Genomic DNA, 10,970 nt, shown 5'->3' on the forward strand with positions numbered 1-10,970 from the left:
TATGAATCAATCGATCGATCCAAGTCTGATGTAAAACCTTAATGGAAAACTCTTTTCCATTATTTCACTCTGCCATGGTCATGGGCTTAAGGACTCGATCTTTCGATCATCATAGGACCACTCCTCTCATCTACCGAGGTTGATAGATCCCATCTTGGTGCAATCTGGTTCCTACAATGAATATGCTATAGCCAACATACACCTCAGGAGTCTGAATAGCTAAGAGATCAAGTTATGGTGTAGTCAAACTATAACACACTCAAGGTGAACTGTCGATGCACCTCAGGTCAAAGAACTAGACACACAGCTGCAGCATCGAGCTAGTCATCGACGAGAAGGTAGACTTCCTTATGACTGCTCGAGGTGGTCATGCTCAGTACTCTCATTCTCAATGAATACCTGTACTCTCGCTCTGATGTCTCTACACCGTAGACTCAACACACATCTATCCTAAGAAAGCGATCATACGCCAACCTTCCGGATCGATCACCATCCTCGTGATGATCCTATGGTCAGGAGCTGTTTATGAGTTAGTTATGTAAATTCATGCATTAAATTTTCAACTCTTGAAAATATGAATTAACATTCTTACTAACTCAAATGATGTATCACAGACATAATGTACACAATGTGATAGTAGAATAACCCTTTTATTCATTTATAGTCAAAATTATAATTTTGCCCTTACATTTGTACAGGAATGTGTCAGCCAATCTGGCATCTATGGCACACATCTAACACAAATTTGGTTGGTATACATGGAGTCTATTTCAGATTTCATGGCATTAAGCCACTTGTCAGAGTCACTACTCATGACAGCTTTCGAATAGGTCGTGAGATCATCATTTTCAATGATGTGGGATGTATTGTCATTCTCAATGATAAACCCATACCTGAGTGTTACACTATGTACTCTACTTGACCTTTGGAGAAGAGGTGTGTGTGGTGACTATACCTCAACAATGGACATATCTGTTTGAGAACTATTTTGTGAATCCCGGATGGATTGTAGGTTTTGAACTTTCATAAGTTCAACAGACCACCCACTATCTCCTTTTTGGATAAACTCTTTCTCCAAGAAAATGGCATGCCTACCAACAAACACCTTTTGTTGAGTAGGATGGTAGAAGTAGTATCCTATACTCTTCTTAGGATAACCTATAAAGTTATATTTTTCTGATCTAACATCCAGCTTATATCCATCAACATTTTTCATATAAGTCGGGCAACCCCAAATCTTAAGATGCTTAAGATTGAATCTTTTCTCTTTCCATATTTCATATGGAGTGCTAGAAACAGATTTAGAAGGTACTTTATTTTAGACGTATGCTGCGGCCTTGAGAGCATATCCCCAAAAGGATATTGGAAGATCCGTGAAACATATCATGGACCGCACCATATCTAATAAGGTGTGATTCTTCCTTTTTGTAATTTCATTTAATGGTGAAGTATAAGGAGGTATCCATTGAGAGAGTATTCTATTTTATTTTAAATAATCGAGAAACTCATTAGACAAATATTTTCCTCTTCGATCAGATCGAAGAGCTTTAATACTTTTATCAATTTGTTTCTCAATCATTCTTTGATATTCTTTAAATTTGTCAAAGGCTTTAGATTTATATTTTATTAAATACATATATCTAAACCTAGACCTATCATCAATAAACGTGATGAAGTAAGAGTATCCAGCTCTAGCTTGAGTCGACATTTGACCACAAACATCAGTATGTACAAGGTCCAATATGTCACTTGCTCTTTCTCCATGTCCAGTAAATGGAGTCTTGATCATTTTTTTTTATGAGACAAGACTCACAAGTTCCATATGATTCATAATCATAAGGATCAAAAAATTTATTTTTGTATAACTTGTTAATTCTTGACTCATTTATATGGTCAAGTCGGTAGTGTCAGAGGTATGTGATATTTACATCCTCTCTCTTTCTTTTTTTCATATTATCAATATGAAGTACTTTATCTTTAAGTAAAAGAAATAAAAGATCATTATCAATAAAAGTACTTTCATAATATTCATTAAAAAAATATATAGAACAACCATTATTCTTTGCTTTTATTTTAAAAATCTTGTTCCAATAACAATAGTACAATAATAATATTTCTAACGACATTAGGGATATAATAATAGATTTTGAGTTTCAAAACTTTGCCTGAAGGTAACTTCAAAATCTTGGTTCCCACAGCTTCGGTCTGAATGGACTCTCCACCGATGTCGAATAGCTTGAAGTCATCTTTATTTAGACTCTTTATTTTCTATAGATCTTGCAATGATTTACAAAGGTATGAACCACAGGCGGTATTTAATCCCCAAGAATCTGAAAATAAAGTACTTAATGATAAATTAGTTTGTATCATATACAAATCTTTAGCAATATTTGTCGGTTTCATGGTTGTAATGTAAACCTTGCAAATCCTCTTCCAGTGGCCTTCCTTGCCACAGTGATAGCAAGTACCTTTGACGAAGACCTTCTTCTTAGAGATGCCAGTCTTAGGGTTCATCTTTTTCTTAGAACCCTTCTTCACCTTCTTCTTTTGATTTTATTGACAAGAAGTGTCAGAGTCTTTTCGCCCTTGAAATGGCTCTTTGCTGTTTTTAATATATTCAACAGCTCTAGCAGGCTGATGTTTTGTTTGTTCATATGGTAATTTATAACAAACTAAGAAAAGAAGTTAGAGAGAGACTGCAGGATCAAATCCTGACTCAGTTTACCATCCATGGCAAAGTCCAGTTGTCCCAGATGAGTGATCAAATCAATCATCTTTAGAACATGCATTTGCATGGAGGTGCCTTCAGTCATGCGAGCATGGAACAACTACTTTGATATCTCATATCAAGTAGTTTGGCTTTGTTCCCTATATAACTCTTTAAGATTAAAGAGTATAGATGAACATCCATGTCCTCATACTGTCTTTAAATCTCGTTGCTCATAGAGGCAAGTATGATGCATTTGACAGTCACACTGTCATCTTTTCACATCTTGTATGTGACCCTTTCCTCCTCGAAAGCATCTTCTCCAAGTGAATCTGATGCAGGTATATCCAGAATGTAGGAGACTTTCTTCTGAGTGAGAATAATTCTCAAGTTTCTTAACCAGTCTACATAGTTAGGTCTGATCAATTTGTTTGCATCTAGTATGCCTCTAAGTGATAGTAAGGATTCCATATCTGTAGTTAATCTACAATAATAAAAATACAATATAAGCAGACAACTCATGATGATATTCACTAGATTAGGATTTTTATCTATTTGTGTCTCCCACTATTTTATCAAACTTCATAGCTCTCAAGTATGAAAATCGAGAAATATACTAATATTTCTTAGTGGGGTTGAGATCTCTATTTCTCACAAACACCTTGTGGATAGCACAACAAGTATTCATGAGTTCAAGAGCAAGTAACTCTTTACCAATTGTACCTCTATAATTTTCAATATTTTTCTCTCTGACCTCTAGATCACATATAGTCTTGTGGATAGCACAACAAACTATAGTGTTCTAGTTAAGTTGACCTTTCAATCCCATATGATCATACTTAAACAATGCTGCCTTTGTGGATAACCCAACAAAGCAACACTATTCAAAATATGCCATAAGCATCAAAATGCTCTTGGTCAACATCATATCAATTTCTATAGTAAGCCTTGTGGATAGCACAACAAGCTCACTAAGATCTTGACATACTCTATTGATCAAGTTTGAAGGAAGGCCCTTGTAATGTCTACATCACTGAACAATCTAAGTCTAAAATTCAATAAGACCAAATTGGCCAGGTCAGTAGGTGGGAGGCTCTCCGTAGCTTTTCTTAGACACCAACAAAGTTGGCCAGGCTAGCACATGGATCTAATTAGAAAATTATCTTTCACATTTTTTTTGATACCAATTAGTCAAAAGAATTCGACTTTTGATTTGAAAGTGAATCCTGATATTACAACTTAATATAATTTTTAAGAGGATCTTTGAACTGGTCTCGACACATCCTAACTATGATTACATAAAATATACTTTACATATTATGCAATTTGGCATGTAATCACCAATCATACTAGCAAACATATAATCATGCTAAAAATCAAATAAGGATACAATTGAAGTCATAACATATGACAAGCAAATCCAAGAAATACTAAAGCAACCCCTAATCATATTAGGCATGCAAAACACCCTTAACCAGGTATTGATTTAAGCATCACACTACCATGATAATATAAATTTTAAATTATCATAAATTCATAATTTTAATAACTAAAATTTAAAACCATGGTACATATAAAGTCAAAAATATTTTTTGATTTTAAAGATTGATGCTAAAAGTCGAAGCAATATTCTTGGCAATATATGAACAAGAATAATTCTATGCTACTACTTTGCACTTGTTTGATCGAATCAGACAAGGATGACTCTGATATCACTGTTAGGTTCTGGCCACACAGTGAAAAGTAATTTTTAAAATTTTAAAATCAAACAAGTTAATAGCTTTAACGATTAAAACTATCAAGTCAAAATCCAAACCCCAGAATCACCTTACCGATGTCGATCAAAACAAAACAAGCATGCAAAAAGAGATAGAATTTTTACTTTTATCAAAATTGACATATTCATGATCTCCACGAGACTCTAAAGTAGAAGCCCTCCAATGGTGATCCATATGAAAGTTGGTCAAAGTCCTTCCTAATGGGTGCGTCGTCGTAGCCTTGTCTTCTCAAGAACACTGCCGGCTTCAAACTCAACGAACGATCACGCCAAAGCCCAGTCACCTCCAAACTTACCAGTAGAAACATGCCAAGAAGATACTCTTCAGATGTCTCACAACCTAAGATTTGATTTTTAGCTCCGACATATGGAAAAACCAAACCCTAGGGCACACTAGCAACACTTGTTAATTCTCTCACCACCCTTTTTACAATTTTTGCCACTCAATATCTCCTTGCTTTTTTATCAATTTTTTATTTAAAATTTTTGCTATGATTTATACACCACTTATCTCTAGTTTCAACCCAAAGTCCCAGCACTTGGGCCATATGGGACATCCCATATATATAAGGGACCAAGAGATGTGAGAGGGACCAAGGGGCACCAGCCTTTGGCACTCCACTTTCTCATATGCTGAATAAATTCACCATGTGGAATTATGGTGCAAGAGAGCCTTCACACAGAAGGGTTCTCCCTCTTTTATGTGCCATAAAAATCTCATATTAAATTGGCATTAAATCATAAGTGATCAGATTGAGAATTTAAGGCAACATGTTAAGATAAGAGTCTTCATGAAGAAGGATTCTCCATCTTCACATGCTAAAAAGAGTGGGGTGGTAATAATTATTTGGCATGGCATCTGGTGGGCATAGAGGAGTCCTTCTTCACTTAAAATTATTTCAAGTTAGATAAGAATCTAATCAATATAGACCCAATCCCATCAAGTAAAAGACAACTGGTCTAGGTTAGCTTAAACACTTTGATCTAAACCAATTTAGGAGCTTGGGTTAATACAATATGCTAGCATATCAAATTAACTCTTAAAATTTATATTAAACTCTAACTAAATTAGACTAAGGCTAAATCTCAAAGTGTGTGATCCATTGAGTTTCAAATCTAGCCAGCAGTGGATCAAGACTTTCGATGTAATCCTAAACCAATCAGATTAGGTCACCCGAAGAGTCTCAATCAACTAAGACTCTTCCTAATTAATTTTAAAATTAAACTCTTTTAATTCTGATGGATTCACAAGTCTAGATTTATGTCTAGTAATGTATCATGACTATCCAAAAGATTTAAAATTTTGATGAAAATTTATCAAAATATCTTTCAGTGGCAAGTTACTGTGTAATTCAATCTTTCAGTCAAATAACATCCCAGATGAGCTGTGGATATAAAAATATGTCAAACTCAATCACTTATCATTATATATCTCGATCTGAAGATAATGATTCAGTTGATGATACATTAGAAACTCTTTTCTAATTATCATCCTGCTTTGGCCAAAAACTTCCAGAATCACCGACCTATGAGATCACATAAGATGTTCGCTCCCCTTATTAGGAGTGACTGATTCCTTATTGATCACTCACAACCTCCATGCATATTTTACCACATCCAGAGCACCCCATACAAGGATCAAAGAACCAAGTTAGAAAGTGAACCAAAATATGGATCCAAGTACTCAAGCTACCATGGTGATCTTCGGTCAAAGGATCACTTACACAACTTCCACTAGAGAATCATTAGTTGACATGTAAATAAGACTCTATCTGATGTTCTCTTGCAGGTCTATTCAGTGAACTTATTTTCTAATGAGCACCCATATCCTTGTACTAGTGTCACCACATAAGTGGTTATGAGAACAACCATCCTCATTTTTGAGCATACATAGGACATGCTAGTCTTATCGGTATCATTGATCTCCGACTTAATGAACCAACGACTAAGAATATTTTAGATCATGGCTATCAAAGATTTAGGTCTCACTGGTATGACCTCATCATGGCCCTAAAATCATGGCCCGGACCTATGGGGTTCATTATAATCTTAAAACAATAAGATGCAACATATAATGAATCAAAAATATCTATTTTATTAATAAATTAATATCAATTACATGAGTCTGAAAGATAAATTATAGATAATATTCTATTGCACCTCATATGTGATTGGCTTGTAGGGCATCATTCTTTCATATTTATGTGTCTGTCAAACTCCAGCAGCCTCACTGCGAGCAGTCATACCATCGCAGATCAAAGGACCATTCACACAACTACAGCATTGAGACAATCACTGATGATCGAGTAGAAACCCAAATGATCTCTCATATGGTCATGCTCAGTACTACTTGTTCTCTAATAACTATCTGCACTTGTCGCTCAGTGTCTCTACACTGTAGATCAGAGACTCATTTATCTCGAAGGAAGCGATCTGTGTGTTGGTCTATCTGGATCGATCATCATCTTTATGATGATACTATGATCGAAAGTATTTAAGAATTAAATACATATCTCTAATTCTTAATATTTTAAGAATATATATCGAAATATTAATTTCATAGACAATTCAAGGACACGTCAAACTTGAATGAAAATTAAACTTGCCCTTTTATTCATCAAATCAATATATTAAGTACAAAATTATATCCTAGCTTTATTATAATGTGTTAACCATATTGACTTTTAAGACATACATCCAACATTAGAAACTTAGATGGTCTGGTACTAAAGTACAGTGAGTTCCGTACAAATCACCATGGTGATCTCAGGTCTGAGAGACACTTATACCTATACCCTTCATAAGTTATTCTTGATAGCAGAGTACTCAACAAATGGTCACGTTTGGCACGAATGTACACCTATATTCCATCTGCATGTCATATCAGTGTCTCCACACTCCTTGGTTAAGAGGACAACCAACTTATATGGCACACAACGACCTATACTCGATATTGCTATGGTCCTATTAACAGCATATCATTCGATTGCAAACACTTTTATGGACTAAATGATAAATCTTTCTTTGTCGATTAAATATAGTCTCAAAGACTTCATCACAATCATAGGAGCTCAAATAAGATGGACAAAATATGATGAAAAAGTCAAATAATTTTTATTAATAAAAATTCATATACAATTATAAATATGAGCACAATCATCAACAGACTGATGATTGGCTTTGAGATACATTTTCCAACAACTCTTACTTAGACTAAAGCCAATCAGTATAGTATCGTATACCCATCTTCGACTTATGATCATCGAACTCCTTAATTTTGAGAGCTTTAGTAAATGGTTGGCTAGGTTCTCCTTTCCATCAATCTTCTGAAGGTCGACGTTACCTCGATCCACGATCTTTCGGATAAGGTGGTAGAGCCATATAATATGTTTGGTATGCTGATAGGACTTTGGCTTCTTGGCTTGAGCAATGGCTTCAGTATTGTCACAGTATAATAGGATAGGACCATCGATGGAAGGTGCCACTCTGAGATCGCTGATGAACTTTCATAACTATATAGCTTCTTTCACAGCATCGGATGCCATGATATACTCCACTTCACAAATAGAGTCAGCCACGATTTGCTGCTTGAAACTTTTTCAGCAGATTGTTTCACCATTCAGAATAAAAATATAACCCGACATACTCTTGCTATCATCGTGATCTGACTGAAAGCTGGAGTCAGTGAATCCAGCTAGTTTCAAGTCAGTTTCACCACCAACAAGCCACTATTCCTTAGTATTTTTTAAATACTTGAGAATGGTCTTTACAATCTTTTAGTGATTCTCTCTTGGATCAGTCTGGTATCTACTCACTACCCCTAGTGAGTATGCCACGTTTGGTCTTGTACATATCGTGGTGTACATTATAGAATCTACTGCTGAAGCATATGAAACTCTACTCATATGCTCTTCCTCTTGAGGAGTTGTCGGACAATCCCTCTTTGAGAGAAAAATTTCATGGTCTATTGGGAGATAGCCTTTATTAGAATTCTCCATGCTGAATCGCTTCAGCACGGTGTCTATGTACTTGGACTGGGATAATCAAGCAACCTTTTTGATCTATCTTTATAGATCTTTATTTCAAGGATGTTGGATGTTTCTCCCAAGTCCTTCATAGAGAACTAGATGATAACTAGACTTTTATTCTTTGTAGTGCAGGGATGTCATTTTCGATTAAGAGAATGTCATCCACATACAGAATGAGGAATACAACCATAGAGTCATTTAACCATTTGTAAATACAGGGTTCTTCTTTATTCCTAATGAAGCCATACGTTCTGATAACTTTATCAAAATGCATGTTCCAACTCCTAGATGCCTACTTTAATCCATAGATGGATCTTTAAAGCTTGTACACTTTTGACTCATCTGTGGATGTAAAACTCTCAGGCTGTATCATATACACCTCTTCTTGCAGCTCTCCATTTATAAAAGCTATTTTCACATTCATTTATCAGATTTTATAGTCCATATGTGCCGCTATTACAAGTATAATCCAAATGGATTTGAGCATTGCCAGAGGAGAAAATGTCTCATCATAGTCAATACCCTAACATTGACGATAACCTTTGGCAACCAAACAGACTTTAGGTCTCCACCTTCCCATCTTTGCCCCTCTTTCTTTTGAAGACCCACTTACACTCTATGGGTTTAACCCCTTCAGGTGAGTCAACTAATGTCCATACATCATTGACCTTCATGGACTCCATTTCGAATTTCATGGCTTCAGGCCATTTATCAGAGTCAGACCTCTGCATTGCATCCATATAGATTTTCGGATCCTTATTATTCTCATCAAGTTCAATAGAATCTCCATCTCGAACCAAAAAATTGTAGTATCTGTTCGGTTGACGTGACTCTATTGGATCTCCTTAATGGTGCCTCTAAATTAGGTTTCAAATTTGACATCATTAAATCCGATTCTGTGGGTTTACTAAATTATGTCGGTTCTACCTATTGAACTTCATCAAGTTCAATCTTAAAAGTATTTATCCCTTTCCTAAGGAATTTTTTTTCTAAAAAAACTGCCCTAAGGCTGACAAATACCTTTTGTTCATCAGTAAGGTAGAAATAATATTTCTTAGTTTCTTTGGGATATCCTATAAAATTATACTTATTAGACTTGGCTCCAAGTTTGTCTGTTTTCAAACATTTGGCATAAGCCGGATATCCTCAAACCATAAGGTGAGAGAGCCCTGGCTTAAATCCCGCCCATATCTCATATAGTGTTTTTCTTATAGATTTACTAGGAACTCTATTAAGCACATAACAAGCTGACTTGAGTACATATCCCTAAAAGGATATCGATAAACTAGAAAAGTTCATCATGGATCGAACCATATCCAATAAGATTCGATTTTTTTTTTCTGACACACCATTATGTTGTGATATTCTAGGAGGTATCCATTGAGAGAGAATCCTATTTTCCTCAAGATATGTTAGAAATTCACTGAAAAGATATTCACCTTCTCGATCTAATTGAAGACTTTTAATATTCTTTTCAATTTATTTCTCTACTTCATTACAGAATCGTTTGAACATTTTAAATGATTCGGACTTGTGTTTCATCAAGTAGACGTACCCATATTTAGATAGATTATCTGTGAATGTAATAAAATAGTGGTACCCTCTTCTGGCACTTGTGCTCATGGGTCCACATACATCTGCATATACCAGACTCAAAACATCACTAGCTCATTCACCTTTTTTAGTAAAAGGTGACTTGGTCATTTTTTCAAGTAAGCAAGACTCATAGGTAGGCAACGATTCATAATCATTTTTATCAAAATTTTTTTATTGAGCTAACCTGTTCATTCTATTCTTGTTGATATGACCTAGCCTACAATACCAAAGGTAGGTATCCGTGACATCGACTGTCCTAGGACGTTTATTAGAAGTGTACATTACATTAGGCCTAGATACAACATAGATATCATTGTTCAACTGTCCACGCATTATAGTAACACCATTCAGAATGATATCATAAAAATTTTTCTTTATTGATATTTCATAATTTGATTTGGCCAAAAGGCCTATAGAAATAACATTCAACAGAAAACTGAGACAGTAATGACATTCATTTAGAACAATAAAATGAGACTCGAATGCAAGCTTGATAATTTTTAAAGCTAGAACTGAAACTAATTTTCTATTTTCAACGTTCAAAAATCTCCCACCATCTCCAAATCTCCTATTGACCTAAAGATTCTACAATGAATTATAAATATTAATAGTGCTACCGATATCCAATACCCAAGTCATTATATCAAAAATTAAAAAATTATAAGGTGTTATCCTATAAGTACCTTGTCCAGCAACCAATTACTTCTTCTTCTTTGGCCTGTTTACGTCAAAAAAGCTATATATTAAGGATAGTTGCTCTTTCAATGATACTGCTTCTTGCAATAGAAGCACTCTACCTGACTTTGGTTGGCTTTGAACTTGGACTTTTGGGTCTAACTCCCAACACTTTGCACCTTTTTAT

The sequence above is a fragment of the Elaeis guineensis genome, chromosome 3 (assembly GCF_000442705.2).
Source record: "Elaeis guineensis isolate ETL-2024a chromosome 3, EG11, whole genome shotgun sequence".
Lineage (NCBI taxonomy): Eukaryota > Viridiplantae > Streptophyta > Magnoliopsida > Arecales > Arecaceae > Elaeis > Elaeis guineensis.